General features: G+C 37.9%; 1 protein-coding gene across 7 annotated transcripts in view; it reads left to right on the top strand.

Annotated features, from left to right (window-relative positions):
• The window catches only part of FGF14 (fibroblast growth factor 14), a 614603-nt gene that overhangs the window by 168799 nt on the left and 426047 nt on the right, over positions 1-19757 (top strand). The gene's annotated exons all lie outside the window — the stretch shown is intronic.

Raw genomic sequence — 19757 nt, forward strand, 5'->3', positions numbered from 1 at the left:
CCTCTATTAGACTGCAACTTTTTTTAAAGACAAAGGTTATATCTCAGTGATCTTGATTTATTAGTGATTAGTATAATGTCTAGAACAGATAGGTAAACACTATTGAATAACTGAAGATTACTCAACATTTTTCTTCCATGATTAACTCATTCACAGCATATGCAAACAATACACCCAAATTTGCCTCCTATCTGTCCATTGGCAAAACCCAAAGTTCATCTGGCCATTGGGGAATTAAGGCTCCTAGTCTTTATTTAGCCCAAAGTCTCCTATCAGGGCCATTTACAACCACACATGTAGATGTGGGGAGTGAAAAGCTTATGATATTACACTATGACCATATTCTGAGGAGCCCCAGAATTAGATAAAGATAGAGAATCCAGAAAAGGAGGCTGAAAAGCAGTGACTGGAGAGAGAGGAGGAAAACCAGGGGAGTGGTGTCTCCCATGCTGAGAGCGCCATGTGTTTTTAGGAAAAGAGAGTGGCATGTCAGTAACTCTTGATCAATCACAGCTTTAGAATCTTTTGTAGCAACCATTACCAAGTGGAAGGAATCCGGACAGAGACTACAAAGTACCAGCTCACAACCTCTTCACACCTAACTTCCCTTAGCTTCACTCCATCTGTGAAAGGAGGAGAATTGTCATTCCTAAGCCATTAGCTTGTCACTGGGATGAAGTTATAAAAGTTGTATGAAATGGCCTGCGCAGAGCCCTGCACATTGTCCGTGCTAAGTAAATGTTAGTTACTAGTACTTTTGTTGGCTGTGTATTTCCACTGCAATTAGTGCAATAGACCTTCATGTCATTCTGATTTTTGTCTCTAGCAAACAAAGAACATCCATAAAACCCACTAAGCCGGCCGGAATGAGAACTCCAGGAGCATGGGCTCCTAGGTCCTCTGGGCTTCAGGATTGGCTCTCACCTGGAATGTAGAACCATTCAGGGTGGAAACAAGAGAAGCAGGTTTTTTTCTCCCTTCAAAGACAAGAAGGGTAGGAAATAAAGGGATATGAGAAGGAAGCTGGTAGAGGAGAGATCAAATTCAACATCACATTCTTGAGAATATAATTTTTAAAATCAATCCATAATATGTTTGAGACTGTTCTTAAAGATACACTTAATGACAGAGGAGGAGGTTTTAAATTTTAATATTTGGCATGCACAGGACAGAGGTGTGCTATGTTTAGAAGGCAGTAGAGCAGAGCTATTCAGAGCTTCAGAGCACACTTTTAGAGTCAGTAAAGCTTGAGGTAGAAATCTCCAACCCAGTGGATATATTGACTATATGATCATGGGAAGTTTCTTAACTTAGCCAAGCCTCAGTTTTCTTATGTGTAAAGTGGGAGTTATGATAGCTAACATACTGGGCTACTTTATGATTAAATTGAGTAATATTAGCAAAAATCTTAACCTGGTACATAGGAAAAGATAAACCACTATCGATATTGTCGGGATAATAGAATATGATGGATGGATAGATGAATAGTTAGATAGAGATTGTTTTCAATCTCAGGAAAATAGATATCGAGTGTTAATTAGGCAATTCTAGTCCTAATGTTCCTTAATCACATAAATCATACAATTAATACCTTTGAGTAAAACAGCCACTATCAGTGTCAGAATAGAAAGGAAGCTACTGGGACTTTGAGCAACTTAGAATTCTGTTTATTTCACCTTCACGATTTCCTAAGTGGCACGCCTGCTACTTGGTATTAAATCTTACTTTTAAATATTAATTTTTAAAGCTCCTGTTGAACAACTAGAAGACACATTTGTGTTAGTAAAGAAGTAAAATTGCCTAACACACTTGAGGATAACTACAGTAGGATAAAGTCAACATTATATATTTTTGATGAAAACAAATCTTTGAAATAAGAAAAACTGCCATGAGGAAGGAACAACAAAAAAAGTGTGTTTCCATCTTTTCATTTTACAGTTAGTAACGTGAATGAGAATGTTGGTCAACAGAAACACTCAATAAGAAAAGTTGGCTGTTACTCAACGAGCAATGGAGAGTGTCATATGCAAAGTTTCCCTTTGTGAGCATATTTCAAATAAAGAAATCTGGAAGTGTCTGTGATGAAAATTGTGGTACATGCACTATATGATGTAAAACAAAGGCGGGTAGTTTACGTAGCTCAGCAGACAAGACGCCAGATGGTATGTATGCTTGATTGAATGGCACCCAAGACGAGAAAGCACCCACCTGTTACTCTGGAAGCACAATGGGCAGAATCCTAGATTTTCACATCCCCTTGATTGATGACTCTTTTGTAAATCCTTTTTTCTTATTTTTAATATTTAATGTTTTAAAATTATTGATATCTATTATTATAAGTTGTAGCAAGTCCTTTCTGGGAGGCAGAAGATAAATAATGTAATTTTATAAATAGACAAGGATTAGTAAAACTTTTTGATTAGAGGCAGATGAATGACTGACATGGTTAGATTTGTGTGATGCAGACCAGTAATCATGGTGGCATGAATTAGTGATTATGTGTGCCAAACATGAATACTGACTACCTATCAGACATCATGATAGATGTTGGGAAGAGGGGCAGGGGAGACAAAAGCATATAGGGTTTATTTTTGCTCTCAAAGAGATTTCAAGGTAGTGGAAGAAGACACCATATGGAAAATACAAAAACTGGCAAACACCTCAAGTCTCTGTGATTAATTTTGGCTGGAGGAGAAATTTACCAGAAACTAGACATTTGACCAGTGCATTGAGGAATGAATAGGTGGATCTCCCCTTGCAGGTGGACAAATGAGAACATGCCAAGCTGACAAAAAGAAAAAGCAAAGTTCTATGAGGTGAGTGTGTGATAATCTTTAAGGAGTAGCCTGGTGGGATCCTCATGTGGGTTGTGTGGTGGACAGAGCAGAGGTAGAAGGAGATAGTGGGAGACCTTGAATTGCATTGTATTAATAAGGACTTTTTTTTTTTTTTTGAGAAAAATGGCAATCTGTTAAGTGTTATTAGGCGGGGGAGTAGAGAATGATCAGAGCTTAATTTTAGGAAGATACAGAACGTAAGGTGGGAAAGCAAACTCCAAGAACTTGAAATGGTAAAGTCTGGGAATGCAGAGAGAGAGAAATGGCTATGAAGTGCATATTGGGGAAGTAAGCATCAGTGACAATATAGAGTTAAATAGGATCTTCATGTTCCTGGCTTGGGTATCTAGGGCGAAAATTGGTTCCACTAACCAAGACAGGGGATGCAAAAAGAGGAGGGCTAGAGGATTGAAGGTAAGATGTTTAGCTAAAATTATAAATTTAATTCTGGTAGCCATTTATGAGGAAATGTTCTCTAAGTGTTAGAAATAAAGATTTGGTTTAAGTGGGCTGGCTGGTAGACATAGGTTTGAGAATTATTTGAATCCCAGCAGTAATTATAAACTGGAGAGTAGATGATTTTGCCTAAAGGGATTGGCTCATGTACAAAGAGAAGGGAAAGGGCAAGAACAAAAATTTAAGGAATAAGTACATTTAGGGATGAAGATAGAACTTGCAGAAGGAGAAAAACCAGGTAGAAGTATTAGTGCTGAAGTATCAAAGCAGAAATGTTAAAAGACATTTCAAAAAAAAAAAAAAAGAAAAAAAAAGACATTTCAAAAAATACCACATTCCAAAATACAACATGTTGTAAAACAGATTGAATAGGATAAGGAATAAGGGAATATCAGAATGGACATTCCACAAACAATAACAAGAATAGTTTTCACAGATAAGCAGGATAATGAATTTAAAAGTAGCAAAACTAGTTATTATTCAATTGAGCCCTTCCTTGGTGTCTGGGGCATTGACTCTAATCCTTATAAGATACCAGTGAGATAGGATTCATCATTAACCCATTTTTTCAGTTGAGCAAACTGAGACATGGAAAAGTTGAACAACTTCATTAAATCATCAAATCAAATAACCAATAAGTGACTAAGTTATGATGAAAGTCCACTCTGCAACTGTCTGGCTGCAGAGCACAGCTTTTACCTACCAACTTAAGTGATCTAGGACGTGTAGTCAGATGTAGTGTGTGAAGGTGTGGCAAGGGGGTGGGCCAGCCAGGTGGCTTCCAGATGTATTATCATTTAGGGAAAACTGAAGGACATATGAGCCCTTGCATAATCGACAAGAGGCCAGTTGGCCCTAATCTGTGGAAGTCCACAGTACTTCAAGTGGCCATGTAATAGCACTCTTCCAGGATTACTGCCCCAAGCTGGAAGGTGTAAATATGGGGCTCCAGCCCCAACTCATAGACTGTCCTGGTGACAGCTGACATGAGTTGCTAGTCAAATTTGTAAGTTCTGTAACCAAACAAATGCATGGCAAAATGTTTTCTAGAAAAGCATGATTTACTTTTATTATCTAAGCATTAACTTCTTTAGTATGCCTCCAAGAAGTAGTCCAGTTTGTAAAACAGTAAGAAAAAAACCAAAGGAAGGACATACTTTGCTGACCTCAAAGTTAAAAAGAAATTTTAGACTTTTTTGGAATCAGTCTTTTAACCTGTAATTTACCTCTATCCTTAGTGTGTACTCTAAGAGACTAATGTTAGAGGGGATTGAGAAAGTGCCAGATGAAAGACACTTCTGAATCAGTTAACAGTAGCATAGGTTGAGTGTGTGGAAGGCATCTCTTATTTTGAACTGAAAGAGAGTCATGCAGCTTGCATGAATGGGAAATTGTCTCCTCTGGAAATGGTGACCTAAAAGGGCATGAAATTGTTACCTGGTCCAGGGTGCTTACACATCTGGTCCATCCCTGAATGAGCGCACAGTTACTGCATCTAGAACTGTAACATTGAAGAGCTGGAGACTGAGGTACTGGGGATTCAGTGGGAGACAGGGTTGCAGGAAGACTCTTTAGGGAGGCCTCCTTGAAGTGCCGGCTGAGGACGGCTTCCGGAGTCAAGAGGAAAGTCAACAGATACTGGGAAGTGTGTGATTGAGGATACTGTCACTGGTACCCTCAGAAGGGCTTCTTTCTCCCCAGTGAGGACCAGGTGTGAGCCAGATCTTCTGCTGGGAATTGGGACTGAATTTGGACTGGGAAGCAGAAAGAGATTAGGAACATTTCTGTGAAGAAAAAGGATAATTAGAGAGGGAAATGTTTGCTGCTCAGCATTAAGGACCAAGTTGCAGATCTAAAGCATCAGCTTAGATGAGAATGTTATTTTTCTCTATGGACATTGGGGAGTGGGAATCAATGGAAGCTATACACGTTCAGTTATAAGTAACTGAAGACATGGAATATAGCATAAAAAGTCATAACTAGGAGATGGAGAATGTGCCAAAATTGAGCTAAAATACTTCCTCCCCACAGCGTCTTTAAGATAGCCATGATTATGGATCATCAAGGTATCTTTACTCAAAGGGATAAAACTATAGCTAGTTTTTGAGTACTCATGTTAAGTCTTATATTTGATGGAAATGTATTGCATAGTACCATTTGGTTAGACTCAGAGATGTGAGGATATTTAAAGCAGCTTACCTAATAGCTTAAAATCTATTTGGTATACATAACATAAGGTGCCATCTAGAAATACTGCCTTCAGCAATTCTTGGTGCTTTTTAAAGATTGTTTTTGTCTCCATTTCAATTGGGAAGGACCCTGAATGTTACTTTCTCTTTTTCCTGGGACAGACTGTGGAAATGATAAATGTAATCTATTAACTCATAGCAACAATTGAGTATCATATAATGGTGCTTGAGAGAATTAACACCCCAAAACCTTTAACACAGCACAATTAAAATAATTTCTTATTTAGATAATGAACTCTCCTATGGAGATACTATCATAGAAGTGATTCTGAAATCATATTTCCATAATACTAAAAACCTTTAACTTGAAATTTCCCTGCAAGCTGTCTCGAGCCCATTAGTATGACCTAGGAGAGAGCTTCTTTCAATTCAAGGTCTTTTGAATGCACACTAATGCCTGAAAATGTTTTTGGAGATATATTTCCTATCTTCTAGTTTTTTTTTTTCTGTTAAATAATAATGGGGTGAAGTTACAAGATGAAAATAATTTTCATAACATTTTGTAACCAAATATTTTTATTATTTCAATATAATTTCAATATGTTTATATATGAAAGAAAAGAGAAGCCAAATGATAAAATTGAAGTGTCCTTTCAATACTGGAACCTCACCTGTTACCATACTGATTGGACCTGAAGGCTCAGTGCAAGTTCTCATTATCATTATATTATTCTATCATTTATAATATAATGAAAAATCAGAAAATTTATTATAATATATTCAAAAGTAGAACATTTTATATGTTAGGCTGGTGAACTATAAAAGCAAAATGTAGGATAGATGTTGATGGAGATTCAAACAGGATATATATGATTATGACTAGATTAAAGAGATAGGGCAAGACCCTGATGATTTAAAAATATTTTAAGAATAGAGGAAAACTCTTTTGAAAGCCATAGCCATTATAGATGACTGCTACTCTGCAGAAGAAAAAAGCAGAATAAAATTATTTTATCCAATTTAGATGAGAGGTCCTAACAAATTTCTAGTTCTTCTTAAAAATATTTAAACCACAAAGCTGTCAAGAGTACTTACTCTGGTCTCAGGGTCAGCATTGAAAGCAGATTTAATTTGGAAGCTATAAAAACTGTTTATAGTTCTGGTTCCTTCTGGATCTCCAATAGCTGTGACAGTTGTCACTCTTGCATTGACAAGCCCCTGTCTCCGTGCACTGCCCTCTGCTCCCAGCCAAATAAATATTAATCTCTCTATCTAGTCACTGATATTGCCTGCTCTGAGTCCAATCACCTTTTAGTAAAGTGGTCACACATGTACTCTTACCCTCACCTATTCTGAATTTTGGTAAAGGTGTAATGTGTGGCTTTAGCATTTTTCTAGGGTGGTTTTTCTCTAGATAATTTAAAACCTATATTTGGAACTGTAGGAAATGAGGTTTTAAATAAAGTGAAAGCTAGTATACTCCAGGATAGTTTAATTGACCCAGATAGCATCCCAATAGATGATAAAAGACATTATCAAAGGCTGATTTCTAAATCACCTACTAAAATATGGTTTAAATCAATTTCTTCCATTTCTCCTAAGTGGGGTCTTGGGCTGTGTTAATGGAGGACCTGTGTCTGGACTTTGGTATGTAATCAGTACCTAGAAGAGGACAGTGTTCCTTTCTGATGTTGTATTTCAGGAAGGACATTGAGTCAAGGAGTGTTTGGAGAGGTGACCGAGTTGGTCATTGATCGAGAGACCACATACCACAAGGACTACTCAGGGAAACTGAGCATTTACTCTGGGGAAGAAACATCTTGCTGACCTATATTTCAAAAAGAACATCCTCCAGAAGTAGTAGAGGAAGCTATTCAGTCTTTCTCTTAACAAAGAGAGTGAGTAGGGCAGGAGGTACGAGGAGAACAATTTTAGCTCAGAAGAGAATTCTCCAACAGCCAGGGAGGGCTGTCTCAGGAGGTTATGGCTGCCGGAGGCATTTAAATTGGGGTTGGCAAACTGTTGGTTAGAATTTCTTAATTGGGTAGCAGGTGGCAATGTGTAGCTTTTTAAACAATACTTTCCCCTTTCAAAATTGTATACTTTGCTGAACAAGTATTTGCTGACAATGTGTAATGCCGCACACTGTTCTAGCACCATAAAATGAAGTAGTGAATATAAAATGGACCTGCCAGAAGGTCTAGCAACCTAAGTGGGGGAAATGACATGTATAAGACTAACTATGAAATGGTAAAAGTAGTGTAATAACAAAAGTCCCAGGGTCTTTACCTCAGTGTGGATGAAGTCCCAGGGAGACCCAGGGAATGGCAGTTAATGAAGTCATCGAATAGGGATCCCTGGTGGCGCAGCGGTTTGGCGCCTGCCTTTGGCCCAGGGCGTGATCCTGGAGACCCGGGATCGAATCCCACATCGGGCTCCCGGTGCATGGAGCCTGCTTCTCCCTCTGCCTGTGTCTCTGCCTCTCTCTCTCTCTCTCTCTCTGTAACTATCATAAATAAATAAAAATTTAAAAAAAAAAAATGAAGTCATCGAATATTTGTTATATACTTACCATGTTACCAATAGGAATTTTTACTATGTCCTGTGCTCAGAGTGTAACTGAACTTTGTAGTCCCCAGAGACTGTTGGTATGGGGTGGGAAGGCTTTGGAAATCTGCAATCAACTCTATAATTTTTCTGCTTGTGGTTGAGCATCAAAAAAGCATTATTCTTAAAGATGAAGACAAGCCGTTTCTGCCTCCTAATCATCTCAGAGTCAGTGATAAAATTTCCTACTGCTTCCACAATAAAGCTATTAGGATAGACAGTCAACATTTATTAGATGCCAAATATGTTCTAGTTAATAAGTGGGGTACAAAGAACAAGCTACCTTCAGGAATCTTATGGTCTAGTTGGAAAAGTCAACAATGGTATGAGATAAATAATAGTTGAAAAAGTTAACAATTCTTTACTACCCTGCAATTCTACCCTTGCAGTTGTACTTCCATTATGACTTTCAACCCACTGCATTACAAATTACATGTTAATTCAAAGAATGTGTGATTACATTTTCATTTATAATACATTTTCTCCATGGATTATCTCCATGAGACATCATCCCCATCAACCTAGCACCAAAGGATAGATGCTGAAAGGTTGAAATAGTCATGCATCACTTTCTGTGACATACAGTCAATCTTCCATTGACTCGATGAATTTTGTGCCCTTCCTGTTTAGATTCTCAGTTTCCTGAGAAGAGGGTTCTAGCTTGTTCCTTTGGGAACAGTGCTCAGAGCAGTGGTAGGCAATGATTTTAGAGTTATCCTCTCAACAAACTTGTTCTTTTACTTGTAAGAACTACATTTTAAAAAAATTAACATTTGTCCTTTGTTATTGGTGGGTTTGGGCTCATTAGGTGAAGGTGATTGTGAGTTCTGATTGATTTTATAAAATTTCCACCTGAAAAAAAATAATTTTATCTCCAGACTTAGTTCTCTTCTGATAATAATTGTCTCTGTGATGTGATTTTGGTTAAAATCATATGGATGCATTTGTAGAAATCTGTTCTTTAATTATTTGCACTACTGGATTATCTAGAGTCAGTTAGACATTAAAGACTAAGGATTTATAGGAAAATTTTCACAGAATCTGCCACATGCATTCTCTCTTCCTAGCATGGTGCATGTTAATGATGCTGTAACCCACTTACAGAGACTTCTTAAACTGTTTTCACTTTTACTGCTATTCCTCAATACCCATATGCCTGTGCATTTCCTAATTTTACAGAAGAGATAGAAATGTCAGAGAGATTAAGTGATTCATCTGAGATTATACGGCTAACGGGGTTTGAGCTGAGAGACCAGCAAGCAGGTTTCAGCTCTGGGCTCCCTCTTACTCCATGCATAAACTGTGATGTTGGCATGTATACCCTCATGCTGTGGCATGTGCGCATGCCCTGAATTCAGTAGAGGAAGCATGTTAGTAAATGGTGGCTGCAAACATTGTGTGACATGCTTCTGAGTGCCAAGTTACAGCAACCTACAAAATGTGCTTTTGAAGAATATACCTAATACCTTGAAAAATTCTGCTCTGTTTTAGAACAAAAATATAATCAAATATTTTACTTTTGTGCGTTATGCTGGGAAGCCTAAACAGGAGGAATATAGCAATATATTAACCATGTTTAGCAACTTAAACTGTGTGTTTGGCAAATACCATAAGTAAAAATACATTTAATGTCTTGAAACTCCCAGATATTTAGCTCTCTCTTATATTTCTGTGTCTGTTTTTTAGTAAGGACTACATAGAATACCCAATGTTGGATTTCATGTGTAGATCTAGAGTTGATCCTGTTGATGGCTGAAATTGGGGTTTATTTAGAGTTTTTTCTTTGGAATCTATCTTGATTCTGAATTGTTTGAATACACTTTACCTTGTTAAATGACAAACAGAGCTTCATTTTTGTTAGGAGAATTATTACAATTACTCTGCAGGTGAAGACATCTTTATGCTGTGCTGGGTTACACGATCTTAAAGTTTATTTTATTTATTTATTTATTTATTCATTCATTCATTCATTCATTCATTTATTTGATTTATTTACTCACGAGAGACACAGAATGAGAGGCAGAGACATAGGCAGAAGGAGAAGCAAGCTCCCCTCCGGGAGCTGATGGGGGACTTGATCCCAGGATCCTGGGATCAGGACCTGAGCCAAAGGCAAATGCTCAACTACTGAGCCACCCAGGTGCCTCACGATCTTAGAAATTTAGATAAAGGGATCCCTGGGTGGCGCAGTGGTTTAGCGCCTGCCTTTGGCCCAGGGCGCGATCTTGGAGACCCGGGATCGAATCCCACGTCAGGCTCCCGGTGCATGGAGCCTGCTTCTCCCTCTGCCTGTGTCTCTGCCTCTCTCTCTCTCTCTGTGACTATCATAAATAAATAAAAATTAAAAAAAAATTAGAAATTTAGATAAAAAAGACAGAATATGAAGAGATTTTACAAATTTGATTCTTATCAAAGTTTTAAATTTTATAGAAAAGAAAGTGAAAACCCAGTATGGTAAGGTCAGTTGCCAGAAGTTATACATTCATAGTTTTTGTATGATTATTATTTATAGCAATGGTATTGTTAAAAAATTAAATTAAGCTATCTCCAAGCTATAAAGTACAAGTAATATCCCAGAATTAGGTTTGACAAATAAATATTTCTTGAGATGCTCTGAACATGGTTCAGGGTTAGCAAAAAGGAAATCTTTTGCTTTTTAATTGCCATTCTTGGCTGTATTTTGATCATGGTTCTAGAGTTACTTTATAGAATCTGGAGCTGTGATTTGTGAATTGGGGCTTGAGATATATAAATTGTAGGTATTTTAATATCACTTTCAACAGCTAAGTAGTACACACCAAAATGGTAATACAGCCTTCCCGTTCCAGGAAGAAATTAAAAAATAAACATATAAATTCTTACCAGAAACATATTACCTTTTTCTTTCATGATTGAGGACATCATACATCCAAGTTCTTGATCAACCTCCACAAGTTCAGAAGGTTCAAGTCTACAATAAATTTTAATAAGACTTGACATGGAGCAATCTCATTTGACAGTAGAAGCCTAATCATCAGCATCTGGGCCTAAGATAATAATTCTTTTTTCTGTCTCTGGTCTGTTGGCTGCATGCAGGGAGCAATGCTAAGAGTTACTGTGAAGGAATATGTCTTCATGTCTCCAGACAACGGAAAGACTTTTGAAGTGCTGGACATGGACAGTCTATAGAGCAACACTCAATGACAAAGACAGTAGAGGGGAATGGTCTTTTATCTAACCAGTACATTTACTTTGAAGCAGGAGAGAATTCAAAAAAAGAAGAGTAACTGGAATATTATGCAGTAATGAAATAATGAGTTACTCACAAATGTGCTCATGATTGAAAAGACCAATTTATAATCTCAGGTTGCAAAATAAAGAGAAAAAACATTCTACATATTTATATTTCTACATACTTATATGCCAGCATATTATTTTATGAGCACTATAAAGGTGTGGATGGAAACACACAAGATGGTAATTGGCGATGGGTGGAGAGGAGGTACTGGGTGCTATGGGTATGAGGGAAGAAAAAAGATGAAGGCTGGGCATTATTAGCACTCCAGCTTAACTCGATGCCTTTTAAACACAAAATAAATGTAAGCTCTGAGTGATTTGATTGTTCCCTTAATATATAATACTTTCTTTCCTTTAAATTTTCTTGCACTACCCAGAAAATGCTGAGCTCTTTGAAACTCAACTAGGAATTCTACATTTTCCAGTTACAATTTCCAAATCAAAAACTCCTCTTTAACTTCCAATTCCAATTTCACATGCCTGAATGTGGCCCCCTCTCCCTTGGTCAGGAGCCATTCTGATGTGGTCAGAGCTCTATCTCTCAGTCTATTTGCTGAAAAAACCGTATGGGACAAAATCCTGCTTTGTGCCCCATGATTTTTATTCATGTAGAGCTCTAGCATTAAGGAGAAAAATGGGATCTGATGAGCCATCTTACTTCAAGCTGCAATTGATTTCCTCCAGGAATTGATCCTGCATTTGTAGAGTCCTGCTATGATGGTTTTAAGAGTGCTTTGCTCTTCTTCCCTGGAAGAAAACAACAGGAAAAGAGTTTTTCTCATATATGTATGTAATATAAATATTTTTATATATATAATTATATATATTATTTATATCCATGATTTTAGTGCTTTGAAGTCTTCAGAAACTGTTTTCTCCTCTGGGAGTTAGTGGTTAGCCCATGAAGTTTTAAATTGCCATTGGATTAAGAATGTTTATAACCCGATTTTTCCTTTGCTGTCACTAACAGCAAAACACCTAATGTTTTGCATTAGGTACTTGCAGTATTGTGTGTCGTGATGATAAAGCACTCCACAGAGCATTTGCTAATGCACCCGATTATTTACACACGTCACCTCAACCCTGTTATATAATCACAATTGCCCATTTTAAGGATGAAGAAATCGAGTTTGGGGAGATTTGAGTGACTTGTTTGAAGTTATGCAACTAGCAGTTGGTACAGCTCTTGTCTGTTTGCTGGTTTAACGGTTATCATTTTCTTCAACTTCATTCTGCTTCCCCTCCAAGCTATGCTGAGAGCCTAGAATGAAGCACATTGTAGATTTGGGGTCTGTATCAAGAGATTGACATGACACCTGAAAATACTGTGTATCTCCAAGCCTTTCAAATACCTCTTTCCTCTTCAGCCAACTTGCATAGGTTTTATGGTTTCTATCTCCTCCTACCCCTTAACTTTATGCACTATTTAGTGTCTTGGATCCTTTCCATAAATATTCTTCTGCTCAGCTCATCTTCTCTTGTGCCTTCCGTTCACAGGTCTGGATCTATCTGGAAACCACACCTCCATCTCTCACTTTTCCTTCTCTTTCCAACTATATCAAGCACTTGCATGTTACAGTATCAACTCAGACTCAGTCATGAATAAGAACAGTGCTTTTCGATGGGGAGGCATGTGGTTAAAATGATGTACATAGCATCCCTATTGCCTTTCCACTCAGAAATAAAAATGATTAACCAATATGTGTTGAGTATTGTATATATAACCCTGTGCTTGAAAAAGCAGAGTTTGAGATGATCCCAAAACTCAGTTTGCTTTGTTCTAATCAGAATTATGTAAATAGCCTAAACACACATGGTAGCGTGGATGATAATAAATATGTTGCTGGCCATGAGGAAGGGACTCAGGGCTAAGATAAATGTGTGGTGGTTTCATCTCGGTACCAAGGCCAAATACCGTGTAACTAGAAAGGCTCAGTGCAGGCCCGGGGACTGGAGATAATTTTTATTTGAGAGCACTGGCTGTCTGGGAGAGTTCTTTTTACCTTTTTTGGAGTTCTGAGCCAATTTGCCTAAAACATATGTTGGATTTATATTTTATCTTTAAGAATTACAGGGGAAAAATGAAGGAATAAAAGCAGTACCAGCTTCTTAAAAAGACTATTTTAAAGAGCTGGAATCAAATCAGTGAAGGTTAAGTACGTGTGTTATATTATCAGTCATTCTAACTCAATGCGCAAGGTGCCAGTGAGGCACCCACCCGCACAGAACACGCTGACCCTGTCAGATGCCCTTTTCTTGCTCTATGATTCCTTAGCATCAGTTCTGTACATCTGGACGAGAGGAGTGGGAGCAATTAACCTGTCAGCGTCTCCCATTTTTAGTACATTATAATTTGCATATGAACTGAAAAGAAGTAAATTGTGAAATTTTAAACTTAATTTTCCTAGAAGAGTGAATAGTGATATTCCTCTCCTTCACAGAATGTGGGTGGTGACATTCAGTTCCCACCACAGAGTGTATCTGTTTCCCACTCCTTTATTTATAAGTGAGTCATTCTTTCAGGATTTATGGGAACTCTTTGGGCTGATGAGTAAAATAGTCTTTTCACAACAAATATGAACAAGGAAGGCAAGAGATAATATCTAGAATGGGCTTTCTTAACCTTGACACTATTGACATTTTGGTCTAAAGAACTCTTTGTTTAGGGGCTGTCCTGTGCATTGTAGGATGTTGAGCAGCATTCCTGGCCTCTATGCACTACTTGCCGATAGCAGTTCCTCGATTTGTGACAATCAAAGGTGTCTTCAGCAGTAGCCAAATGTTCCCTGGGGAAAAAGGAGCAAAGACACTCCCAGCTGAGAACTCCTGATCTAGAAATAATGGATTATAAATAGTGAACTTAGCAACAAACTTAGTGGGAGGAGACCATTCCAGATGGCTACCTGACTTTGCCAGGGAGTGCCGAGGGCTCAAACTAAATGATATTCAGAGAGTGTGAAGGATGAACTTAATGAACATAATGGGTGTTTTGTCATGTTTGCTGGATGATGACCAACTTGTCCTCATAATTTTATGGAAGATTGTGGACCCATCTTGGGGCTACCTGATGACTTATTCATAGGAAGGGAAACCTAACTTTTTTAAGCTTCTGAATCTTAAAAGGTGGATCAGATCCTCAAATTAAGAATAAGATAGAGACAATGAAATGACTCTCAATTGCAAATTCAGAATAAACAACACCTTTTCTAATGACAGTATTTCATCATTAGATAGTAAATAATTAATGGCAAAGGAAGGGAATTAATGAGCAAGTGGAGAAAGTGGAAGGGTCTTTCCAAGGAAGCAACAATAGGGACACATTGTTAATCTTGCCAAGTGCAACTAAGTCCAAATTTAGAGGTTATGCAGTGCAATTTAAGACAGTGAAGGCAAAGGCTAGGTCAAGGCTAAAGACCATTCCACCCTTAATGGACTCATTGCTTGTTTCCCAGTTTATGAGTCATTTCAGGAGAGGGGCATCTCGTCTATAGGACCTGATTCTGAGTAGTGCTGTGAATTCTCATCTGCAGGCTTTTTCAGGTGAAAGGCTACCACCCTTTCTGAGGCTGGGGCATTCTAAATAATGCCAATTGGCTCCATAGCCTGAAATCTAATTCTAATTCAAGGAGATGGGAAGACTATTGGCTGTTCTTCATTAGTATAGTCTAAAGAAGCTCAATTACCTACAAATTTATTTGGAGACAGGAGTGTTCTCTGAGTTGGCTTGGCTGTCTGGCAGGTTGCTTATTTGGGAAGGCAAATAGGAATGATTCCATTTAAATTGTTGAGTCTATTTTCACTCATTAATGCTGTCCTGATTTTTTGCTCTTTTCATTAGCATTGACAACAACAATAATTATTGAATGTGAACGATATTTCAGGGTTTCCAAGGGACTCTCTCCTTTGGTCCCTGATTTATTGGCAGTTACTGCAATAGATTCTTCACTTTAAAATCACTTGATGAATCTATTCACAGACTCCTGGAAACCAACTTGATGTATATGCTCCACAACATTTCTTTTACCTACCATGTAAATGCTATTTTGATCCTATTCCTGGCCCTTCCAGTAGCTGGGGAATGCACAGTGCTTTAAGATCCACAAGTGAAAAGAACGTTCTAGAAGGAATGGTGTTATTTTTTTAAACACAAGTTTCTAAACACTTCCGTGCATATTTTCCCCAGTGTGATTTCTGTATTAACATGTAGTACTCTTGAATGGAAATGAAGTAAAGCTCTGTTAATATTTATGCTGTTTGTAAAAAAAAAGGTAATGGCTGAATTCCCCAGGCAGTTCACTTCATTTAATGTATACTGATCCTTAAATTGCAAAGCAGGCTGGTAAACGCTGGCTGCAGGTCGGAGCTGCCTGCTTAGGCTACTTCAGAGTGCTTTTCTAAGAAATCTCCATCTCTGTCACTATTTCCTTCAAAGTGTTGAATAATTTTAAAAGTGGCAGTTGCAATAATATGTTTTAAAAAAAAAGAAAGCTGACAGCTGGCAGTATGCAGCTTACTTTTCTATCCCTTTCATGGAAAGCTCAGAGTGTTTTGCACAGTGGGGTGGTGGGGGGAGTGGAGGTTCAGATTTTATTTGGGTTTCTTTTTTTTTTTCAAGATTTTTATTTATTTATTCATGAGAGACACACAGAGAGAGGCAGAGACATAGGCAGAAGGAGAAGCAGGTTCCCCACAGGGAGCCCACAGGAAGCCTGCTGTAGTACTTGATCCCAGGACCTGGGGATCATGACCTGAGCCCAAGGCAGACAGACGCTCAGCCACTGAGCCACCCAGGCATCCCCTGGGTTCTACCTGTTTAGAATAAAGACTTCTACCTGGGCACAGCTTTTTGAGAGCCTTGTCACCAGTACTGGCGCAAGCCTATCCTGCTTCAACTATGTTAATGTGTTTAGCTCCCTTTGGTAAATTTCAAGGCTATTGCATTTTAATTATTTTCATTTTTTTATTATTTATTATTATTTTTAAAGATTTTATTTATTTATTCATGAGAGACACAGAGGCAGAAACACAGGCAGAGGGAGAAGATCGACACGGGACTCGATCCCAGGATCCTGGGATCACGACCTGAGAGAAAGGCAGATGCTCAACCACTGAGCCACCCAGATGTCCCAGGGCTATTGCATTTTAGGCTTGACTGTGCAATGAATCTGTGTGGGCCACAGACTCTCTTTCCATTTGCCTCTGGCTTGGGAAACAGATTGACCTCCATTAGTGGTTTAAGAAAAGCACATGATATTAAATAAACAACAATGACAGCTTTGGAGCAGGCTTGTAACTCCGGAGAAGAAAGTCAGTGGGAACTGGCGTGGAATAAAATGCAGAAAGGATGATCTTTGGGAAGGCGCATCATGGAGTCAGATAGGGAATTAGAGTCAGGGCCATCTGTTCACCCCTGATGTCCTCTAATAAGAGAAAATGTGTAAATTAAAGGGCCTAAATGCTCACTCAGAAAACATCTGAGCACTTGTGAAAAGGAAATCTAAGCAAAGTCAGAGTTTTTGACTTAATGGAACAGGAATTTAGGATTGAAGTAGGAAAAATAGGGCAAAAATCACGTACTCTAAATTGAACTAAGAAGCATTAATGACAAAAGTAAGTCTCAAAATTGAAGACCTTTTTATGAAAAGCAGTCTAAAATGCACCCCCAGCTGGTGACCACCTGAGCTGCTCTCTTCCAGCTTCTTGACATCATTTGATAAATTGTTCTGGAGTCAGAACAGTCCTGTGTAACATCACTGATCTGAAACACTGTTGGTATCAGAGTTTAAAAGAGGAAGCAAATTTCACTGGAAAAGTTACTAAACAAAAGTAATATTTTTTTTTTTTTTTTTTTTTTTTTTAGCAAAAGTAAATTTTAAAGTAGATTTTAAAGTAGATTTGCAAGCCTCACTTCCTCTGGGCCTAGCAGGTGCCTGGCACAAGGTGGGCTCAGCATGGCTTCCTGCATCCAAGTGGCAAAACAGGTACTAAGCAGGGCAAAACATTGTGGGTTCTTCCTAATTCTGATTTCAAAAAATATTGGAAGTAATTGAATTACAAATCTGACTAGTATCAAGCTAAAATGGCAGGCACCAAAACAATCTTGGAAAATAATTTAAAGGAGTCCTATTAACATAGAAGTTCTGATTAGAATGACGGGAACACACAGGTATGCAATAAGGGAAGGTACATTTAGAATGTTTTATTAGGTAAGGCTGGGGGTACACCACATATTGTTTATATGTAATTAGTTTTTTGAGGGATAGGTTTGTGTAAGGATCTAAGAAACTTGTCAGGGCATGTTGATATATCCTTTCTTGTTGTATAGTTATTTTGGCCAATCTGTTGGCAAAATAGAGTAATTTTTATGTTGCTCATTTGGCATTAAAATCATAATCTTTTCTTTTTTAACAAAATATGAGTCTTGGGAGAGCATGAGAGAAAGAGGAGGAAGGGGAGGAGGAGGAAACAGAATAAGAAGGAAAAGAAGAAAATAGAGGAAGGATGGTAAGATTCTAAGCAAAGGTAGCTAGCTGTGTGGAAGCTTGGGTTTACCCATGGCAAGATCAATCAGGGCCTCCATTGTTTCCCCAAGAGGCTCTTCACCTTCTAAAGCAAGAGTTGCCTGATGACAATAAAAAAATCCAAACTAGACTTACAACACAGTTGACAAGCTGAGTATGATTGTTTGAACCCAATAAAATGCACCATTTCGCCTTCTTGATGTAGACCAGTTGGATTTTTGTCTACCTCGCAAAGTGTTCATTTTTCAGTGACAATTTCTCCTAGATTGTTTTTGATGTGATCAGTTTTCAATCCTTTACTATGCTGAGTATTCTTAAAATGCTCCTGGACATTTAATTAAACATGTTTATGTTTTGTAGTTCTGAGGTGCTACATAATTAAGTAATAGTTTGAGGCCTGTGGGGAAATAATTATGAGTAATCAAAAGTTGGGAGAGACTCTATGTTCTTTTGCTTCCATACTGCTCACCTCAGAAGTTTTGAAAATCTGTTTGTTCCTTGCACATTTTACAATGAAGCCTAAATTTTCTATCATAGTTGTAAAGTATGTAATTTTAAATATATTTTAAGTATTTTCATTTTAAAATAAAAGTACAATACTCCTTTTAGAGTAATGATCACACCTTGAAACTAGTGATTTGTTAATCACCATTTTCCATTTAAAACATATATGAACAAGCTCAGCTTTGACATATAGAAATTTTCCATTTCTTTCCTCCATAAACTCATATTTCCATTTAACTTCCCTTGCAGAACATAAAGTGACACATCCATGTTTGAAACTCTCATATTTTTCAGCCTTTCATAGCTTTCTGTAATAATAATATCACTCAAAAAATAAATTTTTCTAAATTGAGTTCTCATTAGAATTATTGATCAAAACAACATAATTTATAGATTTGATGATTAGTAAACATAAAAACTAAAGTTATATTAAAATGCACGTCTCAATGAAATGGATGGGGCCTTACAAAATCTCAATCAGTTCCTGTGTCTGGGGCAAATATTATTTATTGCTAGAATGAGAAAAGGTTCAGTGTCAATTCTTGTTTTTATAGTTTTAAGTGCTGAGAACACTTGTTCATATAAACTGATAAAAAAGATTTATCTCTTTTAGTTACTCCTCAGTGACTCTTGGTCACTGGCTAGGCATCCTCAAAAAGTATCTTAGGTCTTAAAAGTCTGAATCAATATTGCTATAGTTTGAAGTCTGATGTGATGGTGTTTATTACAATGAAAAATCCCCTTCATAGATGATACTGTACTGATTTTTTAGATCACTTCTGCAGGTTAGAAGTACCATTCTCAGCTGCTGGCAACATGGCCACTGATGGCTCATGGCTGTACCCCTCAGTGGGAGTTGTCGTCAACCCCTGGGAATTGACTGGCCCAAAGTTAAGCCTGTCATACTTCACCTGGGGCAGATCTACAGTGTCATCTCAGCTCCAGACCTCCCTGTAGAGGTGGCCTGAGGCTTTTGGAGTAGCTATATGGGGAGCTTGCTTTTCTTTCTGCCCATTCCTGCCTTTCTCCTATCCTTGCAGGTGTACTTCTGGGAGCACTGCTCCAGCTCTACTTGCCTCTCTCCATCTCCAAATCTGTTTCCAGGAAACCCGTCGTAGAACATACACGCATTAACTTGCACTTCAAGAGTGTGATTCTGCAGAAGGAAGTAAAAAAATCACTCTGTTTTGGGTGGAAATGATACAATGGGCTTATTTCACTTATTGTGGTTATTTCTGGTAGTATCTATCTGTCTTGTGTTTGTGGTATGAAATATCTATATCCAGTAGAGGGACAGCTTCGAAAATATGAGCCACCCTAATAAATGCACCCTTGATGTTTTCCTAATGACCAAAAAAGTATTTTGG

Source organism: Canis aureus, chromosome 17 (assembly GCF_053574225.1).
Source record: "Canis aureus isolate CA01 chromosome 17, VMU_Caureus_v.1.0, whole genome shotgun sequence".
Lineage (NCBI taxonomy): Eukaryota > Metazoa > Chordata > Mammalia > Carnivora > Canidae > Canis > Canis aureus.